The sequence below is a fragment of the Pholcus phalangioides genome, unplaced genomic scaffold (assembly GCF_987345545.1).
Source record: "Pholcus phalangioides strain wild (caught in Gottingen) unplaced genomic scaffold, Ppha-v1.0 ptg000032l_1, whole genome shotgun sequence".
In the NCBI taxonomy this organism is placed as follows: Eukaryota; Metazoa; Arthropoda; class Arachnida; order Araneae; family Pholcidae; genus Pholcus; species Pholcus phalangioides.
Genome location: NW_028301622.1, coordinates 7,724,173 through 7,742,502, shown reverse-complemented (window position 1 = coordinate 7,742,502; position 18,330 = coordinate 7,724,173). Strand labels below are relative to the sequence as shown.

Sequence of the window (18,330 nt, the reverse complement as noted above, 5' to 3'; positions counted from 1 at the left end):
GTCCCGATTCAGTCTGGAGTGTGACACCCGACGTGTTCTGGTATGGAGGGACAGGGGCACTCGAAATAACCCCGCATTCGTTCGTGAAAGGTCGCAATACAGACGAGCTGGTTGGATGGTATGGGGTGGAATCAGCATAGGCGGACGTACGGACCTGCATATCATTCGGAATGGCACTTTGACGGCCCGAAGGTATGCAGACGAGATACTGCGACCTCATGTCATCCCTTACGCTGGAGCCATCGGAGATTCCTTTGTTTTCCAGGATGATAATGCCCGACTGCATAGAGCTCGTCTGGTGGAGAACATGTTTGAAGCTGAAACAATACAGCGTATGGAATGGCCAGCGTGCTCTCCTGACCTGAATCACGCATTGCTGCGCGACCAAGGCCGCCTGTTACTGTCCGAGACTTGCAGATTGGACTTCTTGAGGACTGGAACAGTATTCCCCAAAGTCTGATCGATAACCTCATCGCATCCATGGCAAACAGGTGTGCAGCAGTCTTAGCTGTTCGAGGAGACCACACGCCCTATTAAAACTCATGCATCATGTCTAAACAGTACTTTTTTTTATCGTTTACATGTAACCAAATTGTTGCCCTAAATCATCTTTTTTCCATATTTTCAAAGAATTAAAGCTTAATTCCCAATTTTTTTACGTCTTTTTTCTGTATTGCGCATTGATACGCGTGTACTATCCATTGTATGCCAATACGTGGCTGTCTCGCACGGTTTTCTTCACTTTTTTGCTTGCTCCCCTAATTGTTTTGAGCAGTGTATTTCATATTTATACTTTGTTATTATAAATACGAGAAACCTCATTAATCTAGGACGGCTGTTGTCACCTATTGAATAAGAACAAAACTAGCTGTTATAATTCTTTAAATAAAATTTTCATTGAATTTAAACCAATGTGCAGGATGAAAATGCACGATATGTGGTATAAAACGAAATTTTTTTAACTTTTATTTTGCATACCGGTGTAAATTTTATGTGCGAAATAATAGTTACTAGTTTATGATTTTTATAAAAAGTAATTTAGCGGCGAACAAAAATATATTGTTCCGGATAATGTCTCTCACAAGCACTCCAGATGGCAAAGCACGAAGCAATTCGAAGGACAATACGGATTTATTTCACGGAACAGCTATTTACAAGCAGAGATTTTAACGAGACACACAGATACCTACTTCTCTAACATACAAGGAAACTAAAAAAACTCATAGTTCCATTCTGTCGGCACCACTATATAGGCAAAAGAAACCTTCCCGAACGATCTCCACGATTCTCGCGGGATTTTTTACGCTTGTTTTGGCGCTATGACATCGCCAAATCATCGGAGCTGTCGCCAGAATTGCCAAGTTTGCTGTCAATTTGACGAGATCTACAGAGAAAGGCATCAATGGTTATCTACAGGCGAAAGATGATGCAACTAATGACTATCTACATAATTTTCGTAACAATACTAACCGGTATTTTAACGCATAAAATTCATACCAATATGCATCATAAAAACAAATAATACACAGCATCATAACATATTTTGTTCGTTTTCATGCTGCATTATCGATTTGAAATCAACTAACTAACTTTAATTAAAAAAATTATAACACATAGTTTAGTTATTAATTGATAAGTGGCAGAGCAGGACCCATATTTTTTGTGATAGATATTTTTACCGATATTTTTGTGCAGAAAAGAAATGCGGCATAAATATTTTTCACAATTAGATACTCGCAGAATTTTTATTCCTTTCGGACACTTTATATACAGTCGAATACCGTTATAGCGAAAATCTCGTTTTAACGAACACTTTTCTTATCCCCCCAATAAGTTTACGTAGGAACAATGCTAGGTAACCTGGGATTCCTTTATAAAGAAATTTCGTTTTAACGAAGTGATTCCTCCGGTCTCTTGGCATTCGTTATAACGGGATTCGACAGTATAACACATTTTATTATAACAGGACCATATTTATCTAGCCCGTAGTAAGAAAGCGGTGGGAAAAAAATTTGACAACCGAAAAATCGTCGGGTGTCGATAACTTGATGTAAATATATGCGCATTTAGAGCGATAATTACAAGTGGAACTAAACATTTTCCAGTGAAAATAATTTTGATCAGTGCTGCACTGCTTGTAGAACAAAAAAGTTGTTTAAATTATAGTAAAGGTCACCTGGAAAAAGGTTAAGGGCAATTGAAAACTATATGTAAAAATAGAGCTTTTTCCTTTATAATCTTTTATCATTCGGGATGTCATTCATAGAGATGAGCCATAAATAACTAGTGATGTAACCATCTTCCAAGCTTGTTTGGTGACTGCAATAAGGTAATGTTTGTTTTTGTACAATTGCTATACCTTTCATGAGTCAAAATGCAGCGCAAGTGCTCTGCAGGATTAGGAAAAGGGCTTCTCAATGACCACCCGAGAGGTTCCAGCCGAATTGACGTCAAACCAATACCCCTTTTAGACATTCAATCCTTTTGACTGCCACGGGTGCAACGGGATCCACGTGTTGCTCGTACAGAAAATGCAGTTCTTTGTGGGTACAAGACTGCCACTCAGAAAAGGTATTCCAATTGATTGTAATATTATAACAGAAATAGCGAAAATTTTTGCTCTTCCATAAGGAAAAGGCTGGTGAGACGTCTATTTCATCAGAATTTTATGCAAAGTAAAGGTTGTTTCACAGGTTTAGGAAACGATTCGGATCACGAAATGTAAAAATCACTGGCGATAAAGCTTCTGCCGACCAGGAGGCAGCTAGAAAATTTCCAACGACTTCTTAGAAAATTATTGAAGAGGAAGGTTATGCACATCGTTAACACTAATGAAACTACACTATTTTGGAAGAAAATGCCGCAAAGAAGTTAAGCAAGGGGAAAAAAAAAAGCGAGCTCATGGTTTTTAAGGCAAGTAAGAGATAGACTTACTATGCTGTTTTGCGCAAATGCTTATATGTTGAAGCCCACCATCATTTTCAAATCTGCGAATCCGTGAGCATTGAAGGGAAGGATAAGCCGAAGCTCTTAGTATTTTGGACGAACAATGGACTATGAAAATACTTTTCCTGGATTAGTTTAAACGTCGTTAGTACCTCCTGACTTCCAGTCAGGAGGTACCTTGAGAATGAAAATACATGTTATTCAAAGTTCTTTTGACACTGGTAGCTGGTCCTGAAACTGAAGCGGTACCAGATGAAGATCATCAAGATGAAGAAGTAGAAGACCAGTTCACAACAACTAACATAGCGGAAGGGCTTCGCAAGCTCAAATCAGCAATATATTATTTTCGTGACATAAATCCCTCTATTTTACGTTCTTCACATGCAGTAAGCGATTCCGTTTTAAGAGGCCATGATTGTACTGACTCGCTTAATATCAGGACCGTATAAAAAGTAGATCAAAATACGTTGACTTCACATGTGGCATCATGGCTGCCAAAGAAAGCGTTTCTGTGAAATTTCAGGTGTAGGAAATGAAATTTGTGTATCAACACTTGCATCACTTAACAAAAAAACGGAAATGTAAAATTTTCTTTATGCTTCACGCTGGGCATGTGGCCGGAAAAAAATACAGGCCCGGTCAAAATTTTTTATGCCTCGGGAGATAGCTTTGTCCAGCTCTGTTCAAAGGTGATACGACAGTGTGGATTTCGCAATTCACCAAACCATTTCGCAGTGCCGTCTTAACGCATGGGCCCACCCGGGCACCTCAAGAGAATAGGGGCCCTCACAAAAAGGAGATCCGGTTGAAATTTTCTAGGATTTACCAGTTAGGGCTTCCGAAAAACCACCTTGGCCCGGGGTCCATTATACTCTTAAGACGGCCCTGCCATTTCGATACCACACTTGTTTTTCCCGTGAAATGTTCAATTGCCTTTCCCACGGGATCTACCAAGAGTTATAAGCGTAGGTTCCACCATTTATAAAAAGACATTTAGTTTCCTAAATCGAAAGCATTCTGAGTAAAGAAAAAAGGATTTTTCACCCAAAAAACAATGGCGGAAATTTCGAATTTATCGGCCATGTATTTCTCTATTATTTCTCTTTCCAGTTTTGTGGAAAAGAATCGGATGTTTCTTCTCAAAAAGACAACGATTTTTTTCCCCTCGCGATGTATATAAAGAGGGTAAGGAAAAACATATTATTGGTATATTTGCCGAAAGAACAACGGTAAATAGGAAAGACAATGGAGTCCGCCTTGGGGTCAGGTCACGGGCAATTGCTTTTTGGGCCAAAGCGTTGTCTATTGCATCCAACTGCGCCGGAAACTATTGGCTTTTTTCTTGTATTTTCGGCCTAAAATCGTTTCCCTAATATCAGTATTTAACAAGCGTCGGGTAAAAATCCTTTTTTTTATGCAATAGAGGGTTTTCTTGTGTTTATTAAACTGTTCAACAGAACCCATACTTTAAGCTTTCTCCGATATAAACACACTCTCTCTCTCTCGTTACAACATCAATTAAAATTTTCTAAAGCTTTTGATACAATGGAAACCTGTGCAGTGCGGAACCTATGTTAATGGGACCCCGGGTTCCGTTGAGTGGCCTCGTAAACATGAAAACTTGAATCTTTCTCCGACACAAGAGGCACTCTCCTTGCAACATCAATCAAGATTTCTACAGCTTCCGATGAAGTGCTGAACCTATGTTGATGGGAACCCTTAGTGCTTACGAGACTGTTGAATGGAACCCAAACTTGAATTGTTTGTTGGTAAGCGTGTTGTCCTCCCAGCAATGCTTTTAGTAATGCTGTAATCTCAATTTTTTTTGGAAAGCGTGTTGTCCCCCACCAATAATTGCAGTAAAATGCTACTGCTTTGGTGTGTGCGAGGTGCATGTATGGTTAAGTAGTAGTACTAACACTGTTATCGCAATGTTTGTTGGAAAGTATGTTGTCTAGGGGCGGCTCTTGGGCTGTACGAACCATGCAGATGCACTAGACGCCAGGCTAAGAAAGGCACCAAATCCGAGTTTAAAGGGCGGAAAAACTTTGTCGACCGAAAGAAATGTGGGTCCGGGGCATCAAAAATACGTCCCACATGGTAGAGATTTTTTTCTCGAGTCACTGATTGAACAACACCAGAAGCGCCTAATATTGTTCTAATAAATGCTTTCAGTAACAATTCTATCTCAATGTTCAGCTGGAAAGCGTGATGCCCCAACCATTTCTTGCAGCAACACTGTTATCTCAGTGTTTTATTGGAAAGTGTTTTGTTCCAGTTAATATTTTAAAGAACAGCCGTCTCATAAAATGTTTTACGATGATCAAAATCCAGTTTAATGGCCCTATTCAGATCTGGTTTCGATCTCGAGTACTTGAGTCCGAGTACAAGAGATTTCACACGCTTTTAGAAACTTAATAGCCAAGTGAATTCTATACTATTTTCCCCGGGAACGAACAATAAGAATTGAAAAAGAACAGTTCAACGCTTTTTTGGAAACCTGATAGCCAAATAGAATCAGCCGTTTGTCCAGCAATAAACGAGAAAAAAAATGCAAAAAATTGCTATCGATAGAAATAAACAAAAAAACATCCATGGCTAATAGCCTAATATGATGTAACTATAATGACCATTGTCTACCGCCTCTACAAGTTCCACTTTGGCATTACTTTCGTCCAAGTAGCGATTATTCCAGAAATCAAACACTCACTGAACAAGAGATGCAGGTCCAGAGCGTAAATTTTCTCACGGTTACATTGTTGTCTTCATTGTTTGTTTTTCAGTAAATGTAATCTTTCAGTGTTATCGGCTATCAGTGTATACTTTTAAATTTGCCTTCATAATGGTAAAAGTATTAACTCAAACAATATTTTCAGGTGATAGTCATGTTACCATACAATGCTTACCGCTGACATTGTTGTCTCAAAAAATGTTTTCAAAAACATATTTATTGCTTGTCAGAAGTGCGTTGTCCCAATCAATGATTTCAGTGACACTGTTATTTCAATCTTTGTCGGAAAGCGTGTTGTCCCAACCAATGTCTGCAATAACAGTGTTACCTCAGTGTTCATTGGAAAGTGTGTTGTACCAACAAATGTTTTCCATAACACTCTTTTCTCGAAGTTTGTTGGCAAACGAGTTGTGCCAACCAATGTTTTCAGTAACGCTGATACCTCTGTTAGTTTGGAAAACCCCAACAATATTTTCAGACTACAGCCATGTCTCATACATTGTTTTTTCGATGATTAAAAGCCATGATTAACATGTGTATTGGCCGTGTTTAAATACAATTTTGAGCTCAAGTATCCGAGGCCAACTGCTAGAGATTTCCAATGCTTTTAGAGACCTAATAGCCAAATAAATTCGGCTGTTTGTTCAGTAATAAACGAGAAAAATAAAATGCAAAAAAAAAAAATAGATCCTATCGGTGGGAGCAAACAAGAACGATTACACCCACGGCGAATAGCCAAATATGATGTAATGGTCATTGTCTATCGCCTCTACGAGTTTCACCTTAGAATTACTTTCGTCCAAGTGGCGATTATTCCGGAAATCAAACACTCAGTAAACAAATTTCGCAAGAGACTTAAGTCCAGAAAGTAAATTTTCTCACGGAAATGGAAAACAAACACACGAGAAACGTAAATAAAGTTACAAGGACCTTGAGAAGCGTCCTAGAGGAGACCTTGCTACCTTCGGAACCGAGTACGTACGACTCATCCTTTACCTGTGAAATGTATTTTTTTTTTGGCATGGTTCCTTTTTCTTTCCACTCGAAATTCGTATAACCCTATGTTGTGCCACCTACTATCACATCAACGGACATGACCTTATTACAAATTTAACATGTACGCGCGCGAGCGCGAGACTTGTACGTTAATTACTGCACCTGCAGGTATGGCGATGGGTGCTGCTTCCATGTTAATAATGTCTGAGAATTCTTAAGGGCGTCAGCAATTATATGCAGCGTTTCTTCTCTTTTAAAGAAAGTGCGTAGAGAGAGAGAAAACATTTTTCGGTTCTTGCGTAACATGTTAGACTTGAAAAATATTCGGTTTTTTTTTTACCATTTTCTTCTCATGTTATTTATGAGCTTTGAGCGTAATTTCGATGGGCTGCCGCTGCGAGTATATATATTATACGTATGTTGAGCGTTCATGGACGTGTTTGTTCGTCCCTTATATTCTGCATATACTAGTTTTTTTTTTGTTTTTTTTTTATGTATGTGTGTGAATAATTCTACTATAAAACTGCTGGAAATCAATTTTATAAAAGTCGAGTTAGCATAGTGGAAATTTCTTAGCTCGACGAGAAAGGTTTTTCCTATGGGTAGGATGCATAGGAAAGATCGGAAGCTAAGACCGGCATATAAATAAATCTCAATAAAGAAGGATCATATAACGATAAAGCTGCAATAAAAGAAGGATCGGGCTCATAGCGATGTAAGCTTCCGATTCTTCTAGAGTGGACCGAAAGAAACATTACCGATCTTAGCTTCTGATTCCTCAACACCGGCAAAAGAACTAAACCGATCTTGTTTCTGACACTGTGATGGCAAGGGACCTATATCGATCTAAGCTTCTGATTCTTCCACAACGGCAAGGAACTTATAAAAAAAGAATAAGAAGCTTAGATCGGTATAACGGCATAAGACATTATAAGACATACGGATCTTAGCTACCGATTCCTCTACAACGGTGGCATACCAATGCCGATTTCACTTCTCAGCGGCAAGAAACCTACACCGATGTTAATTCTGATTCTTCTTCAACTGCTATGGATTTATACTAATCTCGCTTCTGATTCTTCTACAACGGTAAGGGGCCGCATACCGATCTAAGCTTGATTCTTCTACAACGGCAAGGGGGCACATACCGATCTAAGCTTCTGATTCTTCTACAACGGTAAGGGGCCGCATACCAATCTAAGCTTGATTCTTCTACAACGGCAAGGGGGCACATACCGATCTAAGCTTCTGATTCTTCTACAACGGCAAGGGGGGCCACATACCGATTTAAGTTTCTGATTTTTCTACGACGACAAGGGGGCACATACCGATCTAAGCTTCTGATTCTTCTACAACGGCAAGGGGGGCCACATACCGATTTAAGCTTCTGATTTTTCTACATGTGTGTTGGGGGGGGGGGGGAATACCCCGATCTTAGTTTCTTGCTCTGGTACAACAGTAATGGATCTGCATAAATTTTAACTATTGATTCTCCTACAATTGCAAGAACGTATACTAATCAATTTATGTTTCTTATTCTTCCATAACTACAAAGCACCTATACAAATCTCGGCATTCGATCACTTTACAATTGCACGGGACCTGTACCAGTCTAAGCTTCTGCTTTTTCTACAACTACGAGGACCTTTACCCATTTGAGCTACGATGCTGTTCCGATGTCGGCTGCTGATTCTTCCCCAGTTGTAAGGAACCCATACCAATCGGAGCTTATGATTCTTCTACAACTACAAGGAACCTACACAAATTTCAGCGTTCGATCCGATTACAATTGCAAAGAATCAGTCTCTTACCAGTCTCAGCTTCTGATTCTTCTGGGATATATATATATGTCCACGTGAATTGAAACATAATTGCTACGGTTCTCTTCCAATGTCAACTGCTGGTTCTTCTATTACTGCGAGGAACCTATACTCAGCTTCAGTTCTATAAATGCAAGAGACCTGTATAAATCTTAGCTTCTTATTTTTCTACAACCGCAAGTGATTGTATAAATCTTAGCCTGTAACCTGTTGAATCATTCTAGTTGCTTTATTTTGAAAGATAGTGTTTATTTTATTGGTGAAAGGAAAGAGTGTCAATGTTGTGATCATGGGCCCCACATCCTGGAGCAGCCCCCCCCCCCCCCAGGCTGGGATCTTTTGCTGGCCCTCCGAATAGACTTTCACGGGAGCCCTTTATGACCAATTTATAGCGTGAGAAAACAAAAAATGATGAGAATCATCTCTGGCCCAAGGACTGGAGCCCTGTCAGCCCAACCTTGTGGGGGGGGGGGGGGGGCGCATGGTTATAATGTGATAATTTTGCTTTCAATTACAATAGACTACCGATAATCCGGCCATAAATTGATCTGATGCGTCCAGTAATCCGACGTTTTTTTAAGGCGGGTTTTCTTCGAGTAGTGTCGATCCTCTCGTAGAAGAGGAAAACCTGTCACTGCATGACTTTGCGCAGAAGTTTATATTATCTAAATGGTCTGATTCAATTGACTTCCATTAATCCGGCACAACCTGGTTTGATATGTGCTGCATCAGCGGGTCTACTGTAGTTTTTTCCCATTATTCTTAAAAAGTATCCAGAGACAGGGACAAAAGTTCCCGGTCTCCTCCATCATGACGATTCAGTACCTCACCCTGCATCAAGAAAAATCGAGTTTTTGCGCGAGTCACGTATTTATGTTGTGTCCATCCACCCTCGAGTCCAGTCTTTCCATTGTGGTTTCTTTTAGCTATCGAAATGTAAAGGAATCTTTGAAAATTGAATACTTTTCTGCCCTAGAAGGGGTTCTGTCAAAATATGTGGTATTAGGTCAGGAATTTAGGAAAAAGAATGAGCTCGGTGCTTAAATTCTTGATGACCGCAGATAAAAAATGTGTGTCGTACAGAATACTTCGAGAAGACGGGAACTACAAAAATTCTGTTATGAACAGCTGAGTGGATATCGCAAATATATATAAAATTTCCCGACGATTTATATCGGTGTTCATAAATTACAGAACGGAAAAAGAGAATCTGGGCTAATATATCAGAGTGATCAATCATGAGAGAGATTCCTTATAAGATGCTCGTATGTCCCTTCGAATGACTCGTTTCCTCTTCTGTGTGTGTGTGTGGTCGGAAGTCCCTGTCAAATGGTTGGTTGAGGGACAACTTTTCGGTACGTTAGCCGTCTCAAATGGCTTGAATGACGACCGCAACGGCCGAAAGTCATCCAACCCGATCTAGGAAAAAGACTAAAAAAACCACAATTTATATTCTTACATAGAGTATCTTAGACATTATCGGGTGATGTCTTTTGATGCCGTTTCCTTAAGGAAAAGAAAAAAAAGAATGGCCGTATATTGGCAAAGGAAGAAACGCTCGAGTTCTTTGAAGGATCAATGGAAGAGAGAGAGAGAGATGGAGGAAAATGATCACGTGACCTAGAAATTGCACGGCCCGATATAACACCGAAATTGGCTGAAATTTTCTCCAAGAGTGTTTAATTGATGCGACCGTTAAAACTTTTGGCCTCGGTTATTACGAGTTAACATTCTCCTTGTCCACTCTTACTTCAAACAAACGCTCAAGTCCTCACCAACGAGGAAAATCCTTCGGATAGGATTCATGACGGGCAATTAAACTCCAGAGACAAAGTAATAATTCGCTAATTGGATCCCGAATGTTTTCACAACATGACATTTGCGTATTGGTTGAAAAAGATAATGCAAAGAAAAGCAAATAAAAAAAAAATCCCCTGAAATGTCTTTGAAAGACAATAAAGCGTTGATATACGCCGTATCCGTACGCTATTACATCTGTAAATATGTTCCCGTCGGTGTGTGTTTGTTTTTCCTCCGACGTCTCATTAATATTCCAGCGTTGTACGTATGTGTGTGTATCCGTTTTCTTATTTTCTTATATATTTCTCCTTACGAAAGAATGTTGTTGGCTTGACGCGCATGGACGGATCTTCGAAACGCGCGTCTTTGCCCATTTATAAGAGCGTACGTTTGTGAAGGTACGTACGCGCACCTTTTTGTCATTCTGGAATGGCTTGTTGTAGCTGACTGGTTGGTATACGCGGAGACAGGCTGAAGAAGTATGTGAACGTGCATCGTTCCGAAAAATTAGTCTCGGATTCGAGTGAAATCCATTATTCGTCGATTGATCCGAGTAGATGCAGTATTTACTTTAAAAAATAAAAATAAAATCAAGCCGGATTTCTCTTTGTTTTATGTCTGCCTTTGCGCTTTCATCGTTCTCCACCGAATTTTTTGTGTATTGACCAAATTTTAAAGAAATTACAAAATTATTTTTCCTGGAAAAATAATTTTCCTCCAAAAAAAAATAAGATTGTTTTCGTCCCTAGAGATACAGCCGGTCCCGTTTAGTCGAATAACGGATACCCAGCTTAAATGTATAAAATCCTCCGGCACCAATTTCTCCCATGGAGACGATTTTATAGTTCCCCGCTTAATCTGTCAATTTCCACGATTCCCCCCCCCCCCGCTTAATCGGATATTACGGTTCATACTTCAACTGCTAATACATATCAAACACTATTTATACCCGTTTTATGGCAGTGATGCGCCAGATTATTAAATCACGACCCCCCCCCCCTCCTTCACTTTTGACCAACAAAATTATCGGCAACCCCCTACATACGCTGACCATATGTCCCGGTTTTTTTATAAATACATGCGTTATCCCGAAAGCCCTTTTCGGAACGCTTGTTTGATTTTGATTAGGCGATAGTGACTTCCAAAGATATTCAATTTTTTCAATATCATAAATATTTACTTTGTATTTTGATGTGCTTAGTGTCTCTTATGTAAAATGGAATTGTAGCGAGGTGTATGGTCCTTGATTTTCGTACACAGGGTGATTAAGAAAGAATCATCCGATTTCAAAGTGATTCTACACTCGAAATCGACCATTAACAAAAATTGTTCATGAAACGTAGACACATTTTCCCCCTCATATTCACATATTACTTATTCTATTCTGTGTATTTAAGTTTTAAGAAATATACAATTTTGAAATCGGTTGATTCTCTCTCAGATGAGTTATCCTGTAAAAGTACTAACTTAATATCGTCCGCCGCATGCCAGAAGCGTGAATGTGCAATTTTTCCTCTTTTTTTTTATAAATTGTTTGGTTAGTTTATTTGTGCCTGAAACGTGAATGTGTATCCCCATTGAAACACACGTTACAAAACATTTTAGGAAAATAACTTCCATACAGTAACATGGGTGGAGTAAACAATTCAAACGTCATTTCTATTTTTGCAAGAGGACATTGCATATTCGTGTTTCTATATATTGATTATTGTACAAGTACAGAACTTGATAAAATTGCATTGTATGATACATAGTAAGTTTGAGCTGACGCCGATAGCGAAAGCCAGGTCGGTTCCCTCGGACCCTGAACACAGCCATTTGCGAGACTTGGTGTGAATTGCAGGACACATTGAGCATTGACTTTTCGAACGTGCATAGCGACCTCGGGTTGCTGCCCTGGGCCTCGCCTGTCTGAGGTTCGGATGATGCTTGCACACGGTATCCGAGTCCCGAACCTACGCGTTGAGAGAGTTCAAGATGTATGTATGATACATGGTAATTATATAGCTCAGCTGAATAAAGGCATTCTTTACCTTTTACATATTTTTAAATAAAAATGAATTTCTTATTTGGAAGTTTTTAGTTTGGAGAATCTCTCGCGACCTCCCAGACTTCATTGGCGCGACCCACGGTTTGCGCACCACTGTGTCGTGGAATGAAACATTTGAAATCAATGCAAAAATTTGTTACCAAGGTAGGTGTTGGCTTCCAAGTACTCAAATTGTCTTCACGTACATTTAGTTATTTTATTTTTGTTCTATGTTGAGCCAATAGACGGCACTCACTTTCCTAATGCAAAGTAAAAATCTTGGTATCGTGATCATAGTGATTAAATATAATTTATATTTCATTTATGATGTCCGATTTATTCGAGAAGCTTTATAAATATTGATCCTTCATCAGTTTGCAAAACTGTACTTACGTTGTAAAATGGCAATTGAATTATTCCCCGCATAATCGGATACCCAGCTTAATCGGATATTGTTTGCTGGAATCGTTAACATGCGATTGAGTGGAGGCCGACTGCACTACCTTCTCTGGTGAAAGTAGAGGCAAAAGCATATGAATATTGGAATTTCGTAAACTTGATGGTTGGTGCGCTAAAGTCTCGATAAGAGAGACGAAAGAAAAGCTATTTTGAATCGGGTGTAATTAGATATAAGGCCAACAGGTTCTTATTATCATTCACAGAAAATTATAGTCATTTTGATCATTTTTATCGAAAAACTACCTCAACTGAACTTGGTTTGACGTTTCCAATTTCTTTTTTGACTGAGTTGAATTAGAGGTTATTTTTCATCCCATTCGTCATGGAACTTGCACAAATCTTGATGACAATTAGTCTGTGCATAAGTGTCTTTCAATTAGCATTCAACCGGGTTGATCAAACACTGGGGAGCCAAGGAATGTCTAGGCTACACACTAGTCGCTCAACAAATTTTAACTTTATTTTCTGCTCCGTTGTGAAACATAACGTGAATCCTTTAAAGATCTCTTAAGGTCCTCTGACCAACGTTTGAAAACAACTGACTACACCAGTCTTGGCTTTCTAATCCTTCTACAATTACAAGGGACTAACTGCAATATCAACATCTGATCCTTCTATAATTATAAGAGGCCTATACCAATGTGCCAGCTTCTCATCATTTTATTATCGCAAGGGACCCTACCTATATCAAAAAACGTCAGCTTCTAATTCTTCTATAATCGTAAAGGAACGATATTCGTTCGACGCGGAAGGTCAGCTTTTCATCTTATTTCCGTAGGGGGGCTATACCAATTTCAGCTTCTCATCCTATTACTCCTGCAAGGATTAATACCAATTTCAGCTTCTGATCTTTTATTTCTGCAAGGAACCTATTCCATTGTCAGTTTCTGATCCTTTTACTCCTGCAAGGGACCTATTCCAATTTCAGCTTCTGATCCTTCTATGATTGCATGGAGCCTATACGAATTTTAGCTTCTGATCCTTCTATGATTGCAAGGGAACCTATACTCATTTCAGCTTCTGGTCTATTTTTGCAAGGAACATATGCCAATTTCAGCTTCTGATCTTTATACAATTGCAAGGAGCCTATACCAATTTTTAGCTTCTGATATTTTTTTTATTTCTGCAAGGAACCTATACCCATTTCAACTTCTGATCCTTCTATAGTTGCAAGGGACCTATACTAATTATAGCTTCTGACCCTTTAACATTTATTTAAGTTATTATTTCTGCAAGGTTCCTATACCGATTTCACCTTCTGGTCCCTCTAAACCTTCAAGGGACCTACACCAACGCCAGTTTCTGGTCCGTGATAACTGCAAGTGTATACCCAATCCGTTTCTGAAAACAAAAATGTACTCTGCCATGCCGGCCGGATACGGCACAAGACCCCTCCTATAGTTTTGCTACCCCGACAACGAGGAACCTATACCGATTATAACGTCTGATCCTTCCATAACTGCAATGGTTTTGTATTTTGGCCATTATTTCCGGAACCACAGTTATTTATACGTTTTTCCTCCAAAAAAGCCTGTGGTTTGTGTGTTTAAAGGCAATTTGATAATTGAATGAGTTTTAGTCAAGGCCTACTTATTATCTTCCTCTGAAGATAACTCACGTGGTTATCTTTTTCCCCCAACAATAAAAATAAGTATAACGTGAGAAAAACCATACGAAATTACGATATTTTTTACTCTTCCTCCTTTTCTTCCATAACCCTCCGAGATTTTCAGTTTCGAACAATAAATAAATTGCGAGGTTTAGTGGAAACACACACGATATTATTGTTTTCTCAATTTTATGATAAATATTTCATTGTGGCATTATGACGGTATATTTTTAGGTTTTTAGTACGATTTTATTTTGGTAGGGTTTGGATTTTGTTTATTAAGGATTGTTGGGAATTGTGTTCTGAGGGCTCCTTTTTGTTGAATGTTTACGTTTTTCATTGCGGTTTTGGAAATATTTTAATGTTAGCTTTCTTTAAAGAATTTTTGTGATGTTCGGTTTCAGTATTTTCGTTTTCAAGTAGTTTTTCAAATTGTTTTCTTGTGTAATTTTTTTAATTTCATTTTTAAGTATTTCATCTGATAATTTTAGACTATTTTGTTTTCAGAACAGTTTTTTGAAAATATGTTTCCAGGATAATTTTTCAAAAAAACTTTTTCTCGGATACTTTCAAAAAAACTTTCTCAGATATTTTCAGAACATTTTTCTCGTATTTTTTCAAATTACTTTTCCTGTATTTTTTCAAATTACTTTTCCCGTATTTTTTCAAATTATTTTTCAAATTATTTTTTCAAATTATTTTTCTCGTATTTTTTCAAATTACTTTTCCCGTATTTTTTCAAATTACTTTTCCCGTATTTTTTCAAATTACTTTTCCCGTATTTTTTCAAATTACTTTTCCCGTATTTTTTCAAATTACTTTTCCCGTATTTTTTCAAATTACTTTTCCCGTATTTTTTCAAATTACTTTTCCCGTATTTTTTCAAATTACTTTTCCCGTATTTTTTCAAATTACTTTTCCCGTATTTTTATCAAAATATTTTTCCTGTATTCAAAATATTTTTCTCAGATTTTTTCAAAATATCGTCCCCGCATTCCAGAAGCACGAATCTGCAAAAAAAAAAAATTTTCAGTTTTTTTAAATACTTCACCGTGACTTTATTTTATCGGATTTTGCCAGAATATTTTTTCTTTTGTAACTTATCAAAAAAATAATAATGCCGATAATTTAAAAAAAATACTTTTTCTTCTACTCTTTTTTAATGTTTCAACAGGATTTTTTCAGAATAGTTTTCTAGATTTTTTTTTCAGAATATTTTTCAGAATGTATTTCTGGGCGATTTTTCACAAAATATTTCTAGTATTTTCTCAGAATACTTGAAATTTTTAATTCAATTGATCTCCCGCGTATAACGTTGTCACTTGGAACGTTTTCCTGCTTAGTACGATTCATTTTCATGCACCCAACTTTTACTAATACTCGTCGGAATTTCCCGTTTAAAGCGTTTTCCCGTTTATATTTTTTTAACGATGCTTTTTTTTGGAAAAAAATGTAAAAGACGCGAAATACACACACACACACCGTTCTTTTTTGATACTTTTGTGATGCATGAATTTTTTTCGAAATTACTTTCTTATACCTTAATTTTTTAGTATATATATAATGCATCAGGACATTTTCAGAAAATACTTTAAAGATTTTCTCCATCAAAACGCATTTTTAAGACTTTTCCCCAGAATACTTTTCTGGAATCTTTCTGTATATATAATCGTATTTCTCTAGGATTTTTTTCTGTAAGAATAGTTTTCAGAATTTTTCCCGAAAATATTTCTAGAAATTTTTTTCTAAATTATTTTTTTATATCTTCATTACTGTTGAATATTTCCCCTGGACTTTTTCTGAAAATATTTTTCCCAAACATTCCACCGGGACCTTGAGAGTATATTTCTCTGAATATAAATTAAATATTAACTTCGAATATTTCTGTTCTTTTAGTTCCCGTAGAGAGAGTGAGTTTTTAGTATTAAATTTTTTCTTCATAATTTTCTATATTTTGGTGTGAATTGATCTTATTTCTGTAATTAAATGCATTATTGTAAAAACAAAAAATATTTTCTATTCCAAAAACGATATATATAGATTTATTTGCACCACAACATAGATGAATACATATTATTTTGTAGGTATTAATTTTCCAATCACGTTCAGGATTTCAATGATACGAATATTATTTCCACTGCATATCTTATCTCAGATATTACCGACGAATAATTAATCTGAAACAATTCATCCTCACCCCGATAGGTCGAGGATCATTCAATTTAAAGCTTGTGAAACGATTCCTGATTGGTCGTTACGTTTTACCGATTACCAATGATCGACGACAATAACGTCCAATCAGTCCTGGTCCATTTTATTCAAAACCATAATAATAACTCGGCGCAAAACTCCTTGCATTCCGCACAATGGCTACGTGACGCGACTTGTTTTTGAACCACGTTTCCATGAGCAATATGTGATATCAATCAATTTTTTGACTATAACTAATGCTAAAACCGTTTCTTATTGTATTCTTTGTTGCCAGTAATAGGATTCTAAATCCGTCCGGCTAAGGAAACGAAAATCGTGCCAAGGTTCTAGCTTTTATTACGTAATTTTCATTCATAGCCCGGGTTGTTTTTTTATTGTTGACCTATGCTTTCACGTATCATAAAAAGCTATTTGTTGTTTGTTATTTATGTATTCAGGCTTCATCAGGTGTCAAACGCTTCACGTTTTGCGCCAGTTTCGCCCCGTAACCCGTCAATAAAGATCTTCGGGAACTGATAAAATTGTTTTAAGTTGCGGTGAAAGTTCGTTTGTGTGTGCGTTCGGTTTTTATCGATCCCGTTTACTTTCTCGGAATATTAATGACAATAATATAATAATGATACAGGAAATGTTCTCGAAATGGTTCCCGTTGACCTTCCTGGATGCCGTTAGGGATTCCAGACACAATGTTGTTACATGTATGTCTGGTCGAGAACTAAGCATTATCATATCGTAGTGAATGGGGACTATTATTTGATGAAGTTAGATAGCGATCGGTTTATAATAATCCTATAATAAGGTATATGGATTGTTAATATCGAATGAGGTTTGTTAATGTAATCGCATTTGTTTGAATGAAGAGGAACGTTGATTCTTATTCCTGTTCGCGTTCTATTGAAAGGTTACCGTGAAGATTGGAATTGAATATGAGTTTTGCAGGATTTTTAGAAATTATTTTATTTCTCCAAGATATTTGAAATATTCTGATTTTTTAAGTGGAACATTTTGAGGGATTATTTTAGACTATTTTGTAGAATTATTATAGAACATTTTGTTGGACTCTTTTACAGAACTTTATGTAGGACCCTTTTAGAACTTTTTTGTAGGACTTACAGAACTTTTTGTAGGACCCTTTTAGAACATTTTAAGGGTTCTTTAGAGTATTTTATAGAATTCATAAGATATTTTCAGAACATTTTGTAGGATTCTTTTATAATATTTTAGGATTCTTTTAGAATATTTTAAGATTTTTTATAATATTTTAGGATATTTTAGAATATTTTAGGAATCTGTTAGAATATTTTAGGATTCTTTTAGAATATTTTAGAATTCTTTTAGAATATTTTAGAATTCTTTTAGAATATTTTAGGATTCTTTTAGAACATTTTGAAGAATTCATAGGATAATTTTGGAATATTTTGTAGGAAAGAAAATTTTGGTAAGATGCTTTTAAAATATTTTTTGCTGGAATACTTTAAAACATTTTAAGGATTATTTTAAAACGTTTTAAAGAATTCATAGGACCTTCTTTAGAACATTATGTAGGGTTCTTTTAGAACATTTTACAGGATTCATAAGATTCTTTGGGAGGAAAAAATTTTTAAGATGCTTTTATATATATATAGAATATTTTGTGGGATAAAAATTTTTGTAGGGTTCTTTGGAATAATTTGTTCGATTCTTTTACAATATTTTGTAGGATTGTTTTAGAACATTTTTTCCTATTCTC

General features: G+C 36.9%; 1 protein-coding gene and 1 pseudogene across 1 annotated transcript in view; both read left to right on the top strand.

Annotated features, from left to right (window-relative positions):
• Positions 1–18,330, top strand: part of LOC149066853 (uncharacterized) — a 428,124-nt gene that overhangs the window by 16,360 nt on the left and 393,434 nt on the right. The window lies entirely within an intron of this gene.
• LOC149066856 (5.8S ribosomal RNA) lies at positions 12,099–12,209 on the top strand (annotated as a pseudogene; the record flags this gene model as incomplete).